The following is a 14,849-nucleotide window of genomic DNA, read 5'->3' as shown; positions in this document are numbered from 1 at the left end:
CCTCCTACCGGACATCTGCAGTTAGAACATCTGAGGACTAGGAGGAAGCTTGTAAACATTTTCACTCCCACAGAGCCTCTTGTCTGCTACCAGGGCGAGGTGCAGCAAGAGCTATCAGCAGCGCGCCAGTGAGGAAGCCCAGCCCTTGTGAGGGTTTAACATATTGCTACTCTGATAGCCACTTCCAGGTCAGGGTCATTCTCCTCCAAGACTCTATGTGGCCCAAACATTCAGAAACAGAGCAGTAGCTGGATCATAAGGAAGTGGGTAAGGCAAGTCCACACCTTTCATCCCTCAGTGTGCCTGCCACCAGGAGTAAAAAACAAGGAGAGTCATTAGAAGTAGCAGCCCAGGTGAGGAAGCTTTGCCCTGTGGGGGACTAACATCTGGCTGCTGCAGCAGCCATTTCTTTTGAGATCTGCCAAGGCCCAGCAGTTCAGAAGCAGCTGAACATTTGAAATCTGGGGGAAAACCTCTGTACATCATTGGCCCTCCCCAATAGAGGGCCCATTTTGTTATATTTAAAAAGGTAAGCCACCTTGAAAAATACAGTTAGTAGATGGGGTATAGAAATAAATAAAATAACATGCCTCCAACCAGTCAGTATTGCAGCAACAAAGAGAGTAGGAATTGAGCACTTCTGCCTTTTCTTTGTCACAGAATCATAGAATCATAGAATAGTAGGGTTGGAAGGGGCCTACAAGGCCATTGAGTCCAACCCCCTGCTCAATGCAGGAATCCAAGTCAGAGCATCCCTGACAGATGGCTGTCCAGCCTCATCTTGAACGCCTCCAGTGTGGGAGAGCCCACCACCTTCCTAGGTCATTGGTTCCATTGTCGCATTGCTCTGTCAGGAAGTTTTTCCTGATGTTCAGCCGGAATCTGGCTTCCTGTAACTTGAGCCCATTATTCCGTGTCCTGTACTCTGGGATGATCGAGAAGAGATCCTGGCCTTCCTCTCTGTGACAACCTTTTAAGGACTTGAAGAGCACTATCATATCTCCCCTCAGTCTTCTCTTCTCAAGGCTAAACATGCCCAGTTCTTTCAGTCTCTCCTCATAGGGCTTTGTTTCCAGTTCCCTGATCATCTTCACTGCCCTCCTCTGAACCCTCTTCAGTTTGTCTGCATCCTTCTTAAAGTGTGGTGCCCAGAACTGGACACAGTACTTGTCATCTGTTATCATTTTGCCATCTTTGCCATCTTTATTTAATAGCTGAACCACCATTTCTTTCCTCTGTCTTTTACTATGCACATATCTCAAGAAAGCCTTTCTGTTGCTTTTAGCATCCCTCGCTAACTTCAGCTCATTCTCAGCTTAATCCTTCCTGACGCCATCCCTGCAATTCTGCACTACCTGCCTGTACTCATCCTTTGTAGCTTGGCCTTCTTTCCACTTCCTATATGTGTCCTTTTTTGTTGTCAGCTAATCTCTAAGCTTTTTGTGAAGCCACATTGGCTTCTTCTGTTGTCTTCCGCCTTTTTGTCTTGTTGGAATTGTTTGGAATTGTGCCTTGAGAATTTCCTTTTTTAAAAGCTCCCACCCATCTTGGACTCCTTTTCTCGTTGGAGTCGCTTGTCATGGGACCTTACTGATCATTGTTCTGAGTTTATTAAAACTGGCTTTCCTAAAATCCAGGGTGTGCCTTTGACTACACTCGGCTTTTGCCTCTTTTAGAACCAAGAACTGAAGTATAACATGGTCACTTTCCCCCAGAGTTCCCGTACTGCTACTTTATCCACTAAGTCATCTCAGTTAGGATCAAGTCAAAGATGGCCAATCCTCTAGTTCCTTCCTCTATTTTCTGTAGGAGGAAGTTATCCGCCACACAAGTCAGGAATTTCTCGGAGGGGCCACATTTTGCAGAATTTGTATCCCAACAAATATCGGGGAAATTGAAGTCCCCCATTACTACTACATCATGCTTCCTTGAAACATTGGCAATTTGCTTTTCAAAAGTTTCATCCTCATCTTCTCCTTGGATGGGTGGCCAGTAGTAGACTCCGACCACCAGGTTCCTTTTCTTCTTTGCTCCATTTATTTTACCCCAAATGCTCTCGATGGGGCTACCAAGCTCATCCTCCTGTATTTCCATGCAGAGATATGTATTTTTAACATATAGTGCAACTCCACCTCCCCTTCTGTTCCTTCTGTTCTTTTTGAACAAGTTATATTTTATTGATTGATTGAGTGAATTTCTTAATTGCCCATCTGGCCAGTCACAGTTTTAAAACAATAAAATTCTACATTAAAACATCATATTTCTAAAACTATCCTAACCCACCTCAAATGCCTGCCTGAACAACCACATTTTTAATACGTGGCGGAAGCTCATAAAAGAGGGGGCATGGTGGAGTTTCCTAGGGAGGGAGTTCCACAGAGTGGGGGCCACACAGAGAAGGCCCTCTCCCTCATCCTCACCAGCCTAGCTGTCCTGGCTGATGGGACAGAGAGAAGGCCCTCGAAGGCTGATCTTGTTGAGTGGCCTGTCTGGTGTTGCTGGAGCCTCTCCTTAAGATAGGCTGGGCCGGAACCATATAGGGTTTTAAAGGTCAAAATCAACACCTTGAATTTGGCCTGGAAAACAACTGGTAACCAGTGCAACTCCTTCAGCACCGGAGTAATATGATCATGCCGGCGGCTACATTCAATCAAATGAGCCGCCGCGTTCTGTACCAGCTGCAGCTTCCAAACCGTCTTGAAGGGTAACCCCAAGTAAAGTGCATCACAGTAGTCTAGACAAGAGGAGATCAGGGCATGTACTACAGAAGGGAGCAGATGGTAGAGAAGGTAGGGGCACAGCCGCCGTATCAGATGGAACTGGTACAGCACTGTCCAGCTCACAGCTGACACCTGAGCCTCCATGGACAGCTACGAGTCTAAAATGACACCCAGGTTGTGGACCTGGTCTTTCAAGGGTAGCCGTACCCCATTCAACACCAGGTCAACATCGCCCAACCTTCTCTTGTCTCCCACCGAAAGTACCTCAGTCTTGTCAGGGTTCAGCTTCAGCTTATTCCTCCCCATCCAGCCACTCCCCGTCTCCAGACATTTGGACAGGGATTCTACGGCCAACCTTGGTGAAGATTTAAATGAGAGGTAGAGCTGCGTGTCATACACATATTGGTGACACCACACCCCAAGCCTCCTGATGATAGCCCCTGGCGGCTTCACATAGATGTTAAATAGCATCGGGGAGAGGATGGAACCCTGTGGCACCCCACAAGTGAGTGGCCACGGGTCTGAAACCTCCTCTTCCAGTGCTACCCTCTGGTACCTGCCAGGGAGAAAGGACTGGAACCACCGTCATACAGTGTCTCCAATGCCTAACTCCTCCAGGCGGTCCAGGAGGATATCCTTCAATTGCTGTATTCCAGTTGGTCTGGGAAGCAACACAGATGGGAGCTCTCAAAGGGAAAAGCCACACTGGATTGCTTACTATTGCTCACATTTCCTTTAAACACACACACACACACACACACACGAGGGGGAGCTTCAGTGTTGGACAGGGGAGTGTATGCAGCAGAAATACTGGGAGGGGAGGAGATGGTAAGGCTATGCTGCATGAGAATGGGTAGCTTTGCTGGTATTATGCAAGAGGGTTTTTCTGCAACATCCAAGTAGAGACACAGGAAAAGTAACAGAATCTTTTAAAGGTAACTCTGTCTCTCTCTGTCTCACACACACACACACACACACACACACACACTTTCCTTGCTTTCTCACACACCTTTCAGTCTCTCATACACCCCTTGCTCTATCTTCACTAACCAGCCATTTGCTCCTTACTCCTCCACTGGCTCTTATTTTGGACATGTTGGAGGTATGAGAGGGCAAAGCATCCTCCAGAATGCCTCATTCTAGAGCAGAGACAGAGCTTTCAACCACCACTCTGGGGAGGATTCTACCTGCAGACCTCTCTCTCTGCCTATGGACTAGGTGATTCATAGCATCCTATGTCCTCTCAGCTGCCCTCCCCAGGAGCACAGGATTGCTCCTTAGAACATTAGTAATTATTAATATAAATAACTAATTAATAATGTTAATAAATAATGCTAAGTTGTTCATTAAGAAAAAACACTGAAACAAGTGCACTGGGAGACTGATTAGCTATTAGAAAATAACGGTTGGCTATCCAGCTACAATTTGTGATGCCCTGCTTCTAAGTGCTTGTGAAATTATAATTTATAATTTAATATATTCAAGTCATTCCAGCATTAATAAAACAGTTATATACACTGTATCTCATATTTGAAATGTTTCAGCTGAAGCATTATTTCATATTTGAAATAGAGTTTAATGGAGTATTTCATACTTTTTTAATTTGAATTATTCAAAACCCTGTGTTTTGCCAAGATGTGGTTGCTTCCATATCAAGATAGTCATCTGAAATTCCAGAGCTTATTACTAGCTGAACAAAGCATACTAGCATAGGCAAAATGGGTTGGAAACCATTTCCAACTGAAGTGCCAGCAGCTGTGTTGAAGAAATATTTCAGAGTCTTAGGTACCATCATCAGATTTCCTTGCATTCAGGTGATGAGGCTTTTGAGATGTTTCCAGATAAGGCAATATAATCAAAATAAGCTATTTCAAAATAAATTGATAAGTTTTAATGAAGTAATCCTGGGATAACCAAAGATTGGGTCTAGATCCATGTATAATTTGAGGGAGCTCTGTGCTGGAGTTACCCACATCCCAGCACTGGGTGTTTTGGAGGGTATGCATCAAAAGATTTTTTATTTCTACACTGAAGATTCTGTAAGGCAGGTGAATCCTAATGCCTGAACAAAGTACCATTGATGGACCTAGCTGGTATAAGCCTCAGGTGGGGTGGAGGGTGTGTGTGTTGAATTAACACTTCATTAAGGTCTTTATATGTTTGAAAAGGCTAAACCAATTATACAAATTGCAAGCTTTAGGGTATCACAACTTTGACTGGATTCACTGACATAGAAGAGATTTTCTGCTTATCTTCGGACAATTTGTTTAGAGCGGTATGCAGTTACAATGACAACATGATATGGTGCTCTGGCAGGGGACATTTAAGTTTCCCCAGTGTAAATCCCCCATCAGAAGATGCCTTTAGTTTGTGGGGGTGGGAGGAGAGAAGGAACAGCATCAGGCTTCTAATTAGCAAAGCAAAAACAGTGGGAAATCCTAATCCTGGATCTCTCAATTATGTCTAGTTTAGCTGTCAATAAATTAAGAAAAACTGAGCTGATGACAGTAAGGTCAAGTTCAAGAAGGATAAATATACTGCATTAATTTGCAAGATCTTCCGCAAGCATAAAATGGAGCACAGCTTGCTTAGCAGAAAGTCTGGTAGTGGATAACCATGGTATCAGATATGGAAGGCTAGGTTGTAGGCCTCCAGAATTCTCATATCATTTATATGCATCTGTTATTTCATTGTACATTCTATTGTGGTTTCAATCTTCCATTTGTGTATACTTCTTTAGGTGTGTTGCTTGCAGCTAGACTTCATTTGTTAACTGTTCTGGTATACATAGTATGTGTATATAACACACAGGGTGTACACACACACAACACACGAACCACATGGGACAGAATCCAAACAGCTGCTTTAGTTCACACAAGGGGCTTGCACTAGCCCAGTAGATTTCCTCTGTGTTTAAACAGCTGATTCTCCATGGCAGAGCATGAAATGATATAGAAATCTCTCCTCAACTCCAGGAGCAGCTTACCCTGTGGCATGCTGGCGGGGTGTTTGAGAAGAGACTAGAGTAAATGTCCCTCGGGCTCTCAAAACTAATTTCACATGTCTCTGGAACCTGGCCACAGCTTTCAGTAAATGCTTTGCACTTCTTTCCCAAATTCCCAACATCAGTTTATTGCAACAGAGTAAATACGATTTTCAAGAAAGTAATTCAGATTTTGTATTAACAAAAATAAGTTATATTTTCAGCTTTAGAATTATCGAGTACCACCTTGCCACTTAATTTTCTTCACCACTTTCACCCACCTATGGAGATATTTAAGATTCTATTGTCAAAGCTTGCTTTTGAAACTTATTTGAACATGTCTGAAAGAAGTTTTCCTACAAGTGATTAACATCTATTTATAAAGTGAATGGAAAAATATCACCACAGAAACTGTCTACATTAGAGAAACGAGTACACTTCTTCCAAAATGCTGCCCTACGTTTAGATGCCTGTTTTTTCACACACTGTAATTACAAGAAACCAAAATTGATTTCTAAATACTTCAAGATGAAACTGGCACTGATATGCAATTATCTTTTTCAGCTCCACACTGCTTGTACATAGAATGCTGTTCCTTTCCATGAATTATTTCAGACTGCAATTCCTAACTGGTATAAATATCCTAGGGAACTCATTCCAAGATAAGCATCCAAGAAGACATATTTGAGAAAAGTTTGCAAACAAAATATACTCAATAACGTGCAATCTATTTTGTGCCTTATAAACTGACTTAAAAATCAAGAAGTTTGTATACAAAAGATTTAATGATTTTATTATTTGCATAATAATCATTAATTGATCACTAATCATACTTAAATAATAATAGATTCAAATAGTTGATGAAGCAATTGATCAATACTTGTTCGTGTTTTTTAGTGGCAGAGGCCCAGTTCAAACAATCATTTAAGGCATAGTTTCGGTAATCAGAAACAAGGCATGGAGGGCCTCAGGCTTGCACCCTCCATCCCAGTCACTCCTAGTTTCTATGTCCAGGGAGGAAGCTCTACGCATGTAATAACAGCCTCCTTCAGACTGACAATGGTCATGCTGATTGTGATTGGTACACAGGGTAGCATCAAGGGGATGGGACTAGCCCCACACTATCCTGCTGGCCTCTTCCCCTGCTCAGTACCCACAGATATCAAACACCTGAATAGGGATCATGTGTAACACAACTTCCTTAAGAATGTGCTTAGATTCTTAAAGGCTCGTAGTCAGGCCAGAAAATTATCCCAGCAGCCTGACCTCTCAACCTCCTAAAACTATGGCAAGGAGTCATAGCTTGTGGTAGAATGCATGCTCTGCATGCAGAACCTCCAATTAAAAGGATTAGGTAGCAGGTAATAGGAAAAACTTCTGCCTTAGACCCTGGAGAGCTAGATATTACTGGGATAGTGGGACAAATAGTCTTATCTGGTATAAAGCAGCTGAGTTTTTTCCCAATCCTGTACACAGATCCCTAAAAATGTAGTGCTGACATCTAGATATTTAATTATATCTATACTTATAGTTCAAGCCTCAGTCACACATCAGATTACAGCTTTCAACTTATGCAGATCACCTAATCCACAAGGATGTAGAAGTCCGAAGTCAGATAGATGTGATGGGGCTACGTAGATAATATCAAGCTTAAGTTTTCCATATTCTGCACCAAGTTCTGTGTGACAAAGTAGGTAGGCTGCAAATTGAGGGCATATCTGGGAGGGTAACGACTGTTAATACAGATCTGTCAGGCCCAAAGTGTCATTGGATTCTGCAAGAACGCCGGGCAGCCATGACAAATGAAGACGGATGACAGCAGTGGAAAAGTCTAGCTCCGTACAGCCTTAGCCGAGGCAAAGAAACAGGCTTTATGAGACACCTTGGCCACTTGACCTGTTAACTGAGTAGAAAGCCTTCACTGGTTGATTAGAAAGTCTTGTTACCCATTAAGTCAAGCCTTGTTTGGGGACGCAGCAGCTGGTGAATAAGCTGGCAGCAATGTGCAGTAGTGGCACTTGTTTACAAGACCACGTTGAAATGGAAATGCTTACAAGACAAGTGGAAAATGGTGAAAAATGTACAGCCAATAAAACCACTTGCCAGGGCTATTATGGCAATGGGCATTTCCTGTGCTGGCAATTCAATGAAATAATGAGGCATCAAGTTTTACTACTGATTGTAATAGACTTGCTCAAATTCAAAAGGTGTGAAGATAGAGGAATTCAAGTCAGTCACTCTGGAGGAGAATGCTTGTTTAGTTACAATCAGTTAGAGCAAGCTAAGAACCTAAATTAAAAACAAGGGTGGGGAGAAATGGAGGATATAGCCTGATTCTGTCTTTCAGTCTGCAGTGATCACAAGTCACTGAGAGAAAAAAAAATTTCCTAGCTGCAAGAGACAAAATGCCAAGAATAAAGAAACAGAAATAAAGAGGGTGTGTGGAAAAGAATCAAGGAAAGGCCAGATACTGCTCCCAATTTCTTTGATGGGGTCCCAGCTCAAGGCCAGCAGTTTAATGGCAACACTTTTTTGTTAGATAGAGGAAGTGCTGTAAACTATTTCCCACATATAAGCCTTGCAACCATTTTACCAAACCTACACTAGTTTCAACAGATGAGGCCAGCACAACCTGATAACACAGAGAGCCAACGCAGCCCACAGGGATTTGATAAACCTCCACAATACACAAACAATGAGCTACATTTCGTTTAGTAGGTCACAAGTTGCTTGTACCTGGAAGAAACTATATGGGACAAATTGGTAATGACAAAAAAAAAAAAATCCTACTGGCTCTACTATTTGCTAATCACACAAGGATTTTTGTATTCACTTGGTTTAGGAAGCAGATGGCTACAAGGTAAAACTTCAGTACAGATGGAACTGTGCTTATATAAAAACATTTCCTTGAACTGATAAATTACACCAACCAGATACAATATTTTCCCTACAAAAAACAGGTATAAATAAAAGCACACCTGTCTTTAAGCATCTTGTATCAGGATGAAAGTAGTATAAGCAGGATTCTTTGTTGTTGTTTATTCGTTCAGTCACTTCCAACTCTTCGTGACTTCATGGACCAGCCCATGCCAGAGCTTCCTGTCAGCCATCGCCACCCCCAGCTCCCCCGAGGTACTAGTTGATTTTAAATAGTGAGGTAGATATTTGTTGTCAATTCCCATTTCAACTCCATTCAAGAAATTAACTGCCTTTATTATTTTTTTGTTATCTTCATTGCCCCAAGCGTAAATACCTAGCAACCCCAAACTGCATTAAGTTACCATTAGTAGCCAAGAACTATGTTTGCTGATTAAATGCTACAGCTTGCAAATTAGTGTTGAAACTTTATCAGCTCACTACATCCATATGGTTTTATCTCACCGTAAAATCAGAGTAGTGAGTCTAGCATGTTACTCAGAGAAAGCAAGAAACTGCAAGACTGAGTTAGGCCTAAAGATGTAAAATGTCTGGAAATTTTGAAGCCATAGGAAAAAAAATGGGTTTTTCGGGGGCAGGGGGAGAAAAATGGAAATTTGGGGGGAAAATGAAGAACAAGCAATACTTATTTTTTTAGCACCCTTTACAGATCTAGTCACTTTGCTGCTTTTAGACAGCTGTCTCCAACCTGGTGCCCTCCAAATATTTTGACCATCAGCCTCAAATTACATAGCCCATTATACTCCCTGAATTAGGCTGACTAGCCTGGGAAAGCCCCTTCTTTTAAATAGTTGATGATCACTGTCTGACCCACCCTCCACCTCAATCTCCCACATGAAGTATTATGGACCTGAAATTAATATACAGATGGCCTACGCTACCTATTATTTTGTTGTTTATTCAGTCAGTCGCTTCCGACTCTTCGTGACTTCATGGACCAGCCCACGCCAGAGCTTCCTGTCAGCCATTGCCACCCCCAGCTCCCCCAAGGTCGAGCCCGTCACCTCCAGAATATCATCCATCCATCTTGCCCTTGGTCGGACCCTATTCCTTTTGCCTTCCACTTGCCCTAGCATCAGCATCTTCTCCAGGGTATCCTGTCTTCTCATTATGTGGCCAAAGTACTTCAGTTTTGCCTTTAATATCATTCCCTCAAGTGAGCAGTTTGGCTTGATTTCCTGGAGTATGGACTGGTTTGATCTTCTTGCAGTCCAAGGCACTCTCAGAATTCTCCTCCAGCACCACAGTTCCAAAGCATCTATCTTCCTTCGCTCAGCCTTCCTTATGGTCCAGCTCTCGCAGACATAGGTTACTAGGGGGAATACCATTGCTTGAACTATGCGGACCCTTTGTTGTCAGTGTGATATCTCTGCTCTTAACTATTTTGTCAAGATTTGTCATTGCTCTCCTCCCAAGAAGTAAACGTCTTCTGATTTCCTGGCTGCAGTCAGCGTCTGCAGTAATCTTTGCACCAAGAAAGACAAAGTCTGTCACTGCCTCCACGTTTTCTCCCTCTATTTGCCAGTTCTCAATCAAGCTGGTTGCCATAATCTTGGTTTTTTTGAGGTTTAACTGCAACCCAGCTTTTGCACTTTCTTCTTTCACCTTTGTCATGAGGTTCCTCAGCTCCTCCTCGCTTTCAGCCATCAAAGTGGTATCATCTGCATATCGGAGATTGTTAATGTTTCTTCCAGCGATTTTAACTCCAGCCTTGGCTTCATCAAGCCCAGCACGTCGCACGATGTGTTCTGCGTACAGGTTGAATAGGTAGGGTGAGAGTACACAGCCCTGCCGTACTCCTTTCCCAATCTTAAACCAGTCCGTTGTTCTGTGGTCTGTTCTTATTAATTGTTACTGTGAATCACCAAACTTTCTTCCACTGCAACTTTTAAATTGGATATATAACCAGTTTAAGCACCATTCTGATTCAAAGCAACAGATCTTTAAAGGCATTACACTTCTAATGTTCCAGCAGCTACTATGGAAAGGATACCTTCGCAGTAGAGCATGAATAAAGCATAGGTAAAGAAAGCCAGACACATTCTCCAACAGGCTTTTTTCTGCATCTACCACAACCACTAGGTGAACAGATATGCTGACTACCAGCACAAGATCTACACTAACTAAGTCTTACGAGTATGGACTTTCCCCAACTATAGAAACTGCAGTAACAGGCTGGTCATTTGCTTTCCAAATGTTGGGTTTTCTGAAAAACTGGAATACCAACCCTATGGGTTTCTGATAATGTAATGTGAACACATCAAGCAAGTTGAAAGCATCAAGCGAGTTGGGAAAAAGCAAGCAGCAAACAATCCCAGACACAGGGAGAATGGTTTCCTCATAACAGAAGTTGAAGACTGAAATAAGTGATACAGATAACCTCAGAGTTACTGTGACGGATGGAAATCAAAACAAACAGAAGCAGCTGAAAAATATAACCACAGAAAGGCAATAAAGGCATTCATAACTAGAATCAACAAAATATACAGAATGAAGTTAAGGTCACCTGCACTAAACCACAGAAGACACTGATGTTAGTCCGGGATGAAGCTAGGAAATATTCGTTATATAAAGTTTGGCAAAGCTACTTTAGATTCCAAATACGCCTTTGGGACTGAACGGTTAAGAGCCATAGGAAACTGTGAGACCCGTGATATGAAGATGATCGTCTGCTTCTGTCATAACACTAAAGCCGATATTGAAGGCACATCTACCAAGGAGCCTAACAAAACATTAACAAATGCTGTTAAAAGAGGGTGTGTGTGTGGGGGGGGGATATTTATGGTGTTGTCACAAAAAAACACAGGCTGGACAGAGTCATTTTCATGAGATGAAAGACTGAAATTAATCCCCATATTTGAGTGGTGGGTAATTTCATTTTTATAAGACTGTAAGAGAGCAATCCTATGGGGATCGACTGTCATCTCTGAACCCGGGGGCAACCACCTATCCACTGAAGGGTGGGAGGAGTGGTGAGGAGCGCATCTCCTCCACATTCCCGCTACCCTGCTTTTGTGGCTAGACAGCCGATTTCAGCTGTCTAGCCAGGGGACCTCAGAGTGGGGTGGGGAGGCTGGACGTACATAGGAAGTGTCGTAACGGCACATCTGACCTCCCCGCCCCAGCCTGCCCACAGGGAACACCCCATTTCTCCCACTCCGCACTGCTCTTCCGAGTGCAGGGCTGAACCGTGCTGCCTACAAGACGATGGCGGGTGCGGGACGGTTCCCAGGAACTGACCAATCCTATGGTCATTTAGCCGCTGACCAGCAGCCATAGGATTGCGCCCCAAGTGTAGGTTTATTATGTTTATGAAATTTAATTGTAACTGTTAATTTTTAAATTAGGGAGAAATGTTGTTTTTATGACATTTTTGAAATAAATAAATCTGATTTAAATTTTTTAAAGCAGTTGTTTTGATTGGTGTTCTTTTTAAATCATCAATTTTTATCCACCCTACCTGGGTGGAAGAGCCTCGTGTGGCGCAGAGTGGTAGGCGGCAGTACTGCAACCGAAACTCTCCCCATGACCCGAGTTCGATCCCAGCAGAAGTCAGGTCTCAGGTAGCCAGCTCAGGTCGACTCAGCCCTCCATCCTTCCGAGGTCGGTAAAGTGAGTACCCAGCTTGCTGGGGGAAAAGGTAGTCACAACTGGGGAAGGCAATGGCAAACCACCCTGCTATAGTCTGCCATGAAAACGCCAGCATAAGCAGGCGTCCCTCTAGGGGTCAGTAATGACCTGGTGCTTGCACAGGAGGAACCTTTCTTTTTCTTTCTACCTGGGTGGAATAATTTCTGCAGTGGGGAACTTGCTCTCCTTATATAGGCTCCCTGTGCAATTTAGAACCCCAAAAGGGTTCAGGGAGGCTAAACATAGAGCCAATTCTCCACTACAGGCATTCAGCGCCCAGCACGTGGAAGACTGGAGATGGGAAGTGAGGATGCGATGGAGTGGGCAAGGGGAACAGCTCATTCCCACTCTAATCACATGACGGGTTAATTTCAGGGCTAAGAACAGCTAAACTATTCAGTCTTAAAATGGGGAAACAAACTATCTACCTCTCTTGTTTTGTTTATTAACTTATTAATTGGAGATGCCAGGAATTAAACCCAGGGCCTTCTGACTGGAAAGCATGTGTTCTACCACTGAGCTATGGTTCTCCACCATTCGGGGAGGCTAAAAATGTAATAAAAGCACATGGACAATTGTATAGGTCTTTCCCATCCAATTAGCACCCTACCAAAAATACCCATGCAGTAGGTCCCACCCACTCGATTGCAGTAGTCAGACAAACTCTCCAGGCGCACAAGATCACACCAGACAGAAGTAGCTTCCATGCCACTACATGCACATGAAGAGGGTTTTAGGATAAGCAAAACCTAAGCCAATTATATGCAATTCTCTGAATGCTCTCAATGAAGAAATGTAGTAGTTTTACACATTTCATTAGTCACCGATTCTATCTTAAGGACAGTAAAAAAAGAGAAATCCAGTATTAAATTATATTTTGTTGTATGTTCCCATAACAATCATATTAAGTAGTATGTTCTACAAAACAGACTTTACATATTGATTAAACCCTCTGCTGAAAATCATAGAAATGTTCACATCAAGGAAAGAATGTTAAGGAAAAAAAGGCATCTTTGACACAAAACTGAATATATGCATATGAGCAATAGTAAACTACAATAAGAATTTACAATCTTGCACCCAGTATCTAGAAAACATTTTATGCATATTAGAGAATACATCCCCCAGATCATTTCATGTTCTCCTTCAAAACGTCCTTCACTATGCTTTAGTCAGACTGGTAACTATGAGCATCCCAAAAGCAAGATTTACAGGTCATTAAGGCTGAGCGCCGAAGAATTGATGCTTTCGAACTGTGGTGCTGGAGAAGACTCTTACGAGTCCCCTGGACTGCAAGGAGGTCCAATCAGTCCATCCTAAAGGAAATCAACCCTGACTGCTCATTGGAAGGACAGATACTGAAGCTGAAGCTCAAATATTTTGGCCACCTAATGCAAAGAGAAAACTCCGTGGAAAAGACCCTGATGCTGGGAAAGATTGAAGGCAAAAGGAGAAGGGGACGGCAGAGGATGAGATGGCTAGATAGCATCACCGATGCAATGAATATGAACTTGAGCACACTCCGGGAGAGAGCGGAGGACAGGAAGGCCTGGCGTGCTATGGTCCATGGGGTCACGAAGAGTCAGACATGACTTAACGACTGAACAACAACAACAACAACAAACAGATACAGCTACAGCAACAATACTTTTTTAAATGTAAACATTAAGTGGGAAGTTTCTTTTACCTAATTACACCTGATTAGGTTCTAACATACTTGCTAGAAGCTCCACTGAATTCAATAGGAGTAATGTTTTAATATAGAACTTTTCTGTTAAGCCTGTAACTACACAGAAGAAAAAGCATTCAAGAACATGTACAACTCAATCTACTAGCAATAAGTATGACAATTGCCTGGGGCATGCTAGGAATTGTGGGACTTTTTTTCTATCTAAACATGCTTAAGATTGCATCCTTAATCATTAAACTTAAATGGAAGGTAGTGACCGCACAAGTGTGTATGCAAAGAACTGAAGTGTATATTCAGAAGCAGTGTTACTTTATTACTTCAGCAGCAGTATACAATGCAGTTTCATCCAGCAAAAAAAAAAAAAAAAAAGTGTCATGACCAAACTAGACATTAGGAAGAAGCTTTAGAAATAGTCAGACAAGAATTCTTAAGGAAATAATGTTGTGCTATTTCTAAAGGAATAACCATATCAACCAGTTGCAACATGAACAAAGGGTCCTGTGGCACCTTAAAGACCAACAAGTGTACATGGCATAGCCTTTTATGGACTAGAGTCCACTTCATCAGATGCATAGTGCATAATCCTAAATGGGCAATGCTATATTATGTATCCCATGAGCTCCAATGTGTATACAAATAGGCCCCCTCCTGATTTCTGGAAGAATTTTGTTTAGAAAGCACCATTATAAATTGAGGTTGACGGGGGAGAGAAACAAGTCTTATAGTTCACCCACTCAGCTAGCTGAGAATTTTGGTTCTGGCAAGCGTGTTCAAACCAGCCGTGCGTGTGTGTCTATCCAGCCCTTCTGCCAAAGAGCTCAAAACGGCATTTCCACATGACAACCACGCTGAGAAACAGGTCAGACCATGGGATTCCACTGGGGTCAAG

The 14,849-nt window shown here is 42.7% G+C and overlaps 1 protein-coding gene across 5 annotated transcripts in view; it reads right to left on the bottom strand.

Moving 5' to 3' along the window:
- The window catches only part of LCLAT1 (lysocardiolipin acyltransferase 1), a 154,747-nt gene that overhangs the window by 139,330 nt on the left and 568 nt on the right, over nucleotides 1-14,849 (bottom strand). Inside the window, exon 1 of one of the 5 annotated variants that reach the window (XM_084828623.1) lies at nucleotides 9-14,848. The exons of the other annotated variants lie outside the window; for them this stretch is intronic. The gene's annotated coding sequence lies outside the window, so the exon portion shown is untranslated. Of the gene's footprint in view, nucleotides 1-8; nucleotide 14,849 lie in introns of those variants that run through there. 5 annotated transcript variants of the gene reach the window in all.

The sequence above is a fragment of the Heloderma suspectum genome, chromosome 1 (genome assembly GCF_057233095.1).
Source record: "Heloderma suspectum isolate Gila_16-S chromosome 1, 16-S_ref, whole genome shotgun sequence".
Classification (NCBI taxonomy): Eukaryota; Metazoa; Chordata; class Lepidosauria; order Squamata; family Helodermatidae; genus Heloderma; species Heloderma suspectum.
The sequence above is the reverse complement of the archived record's forward strand: the minus strand, read 5'-3'. Positions and strand labels throughout refer to the sequence as shown.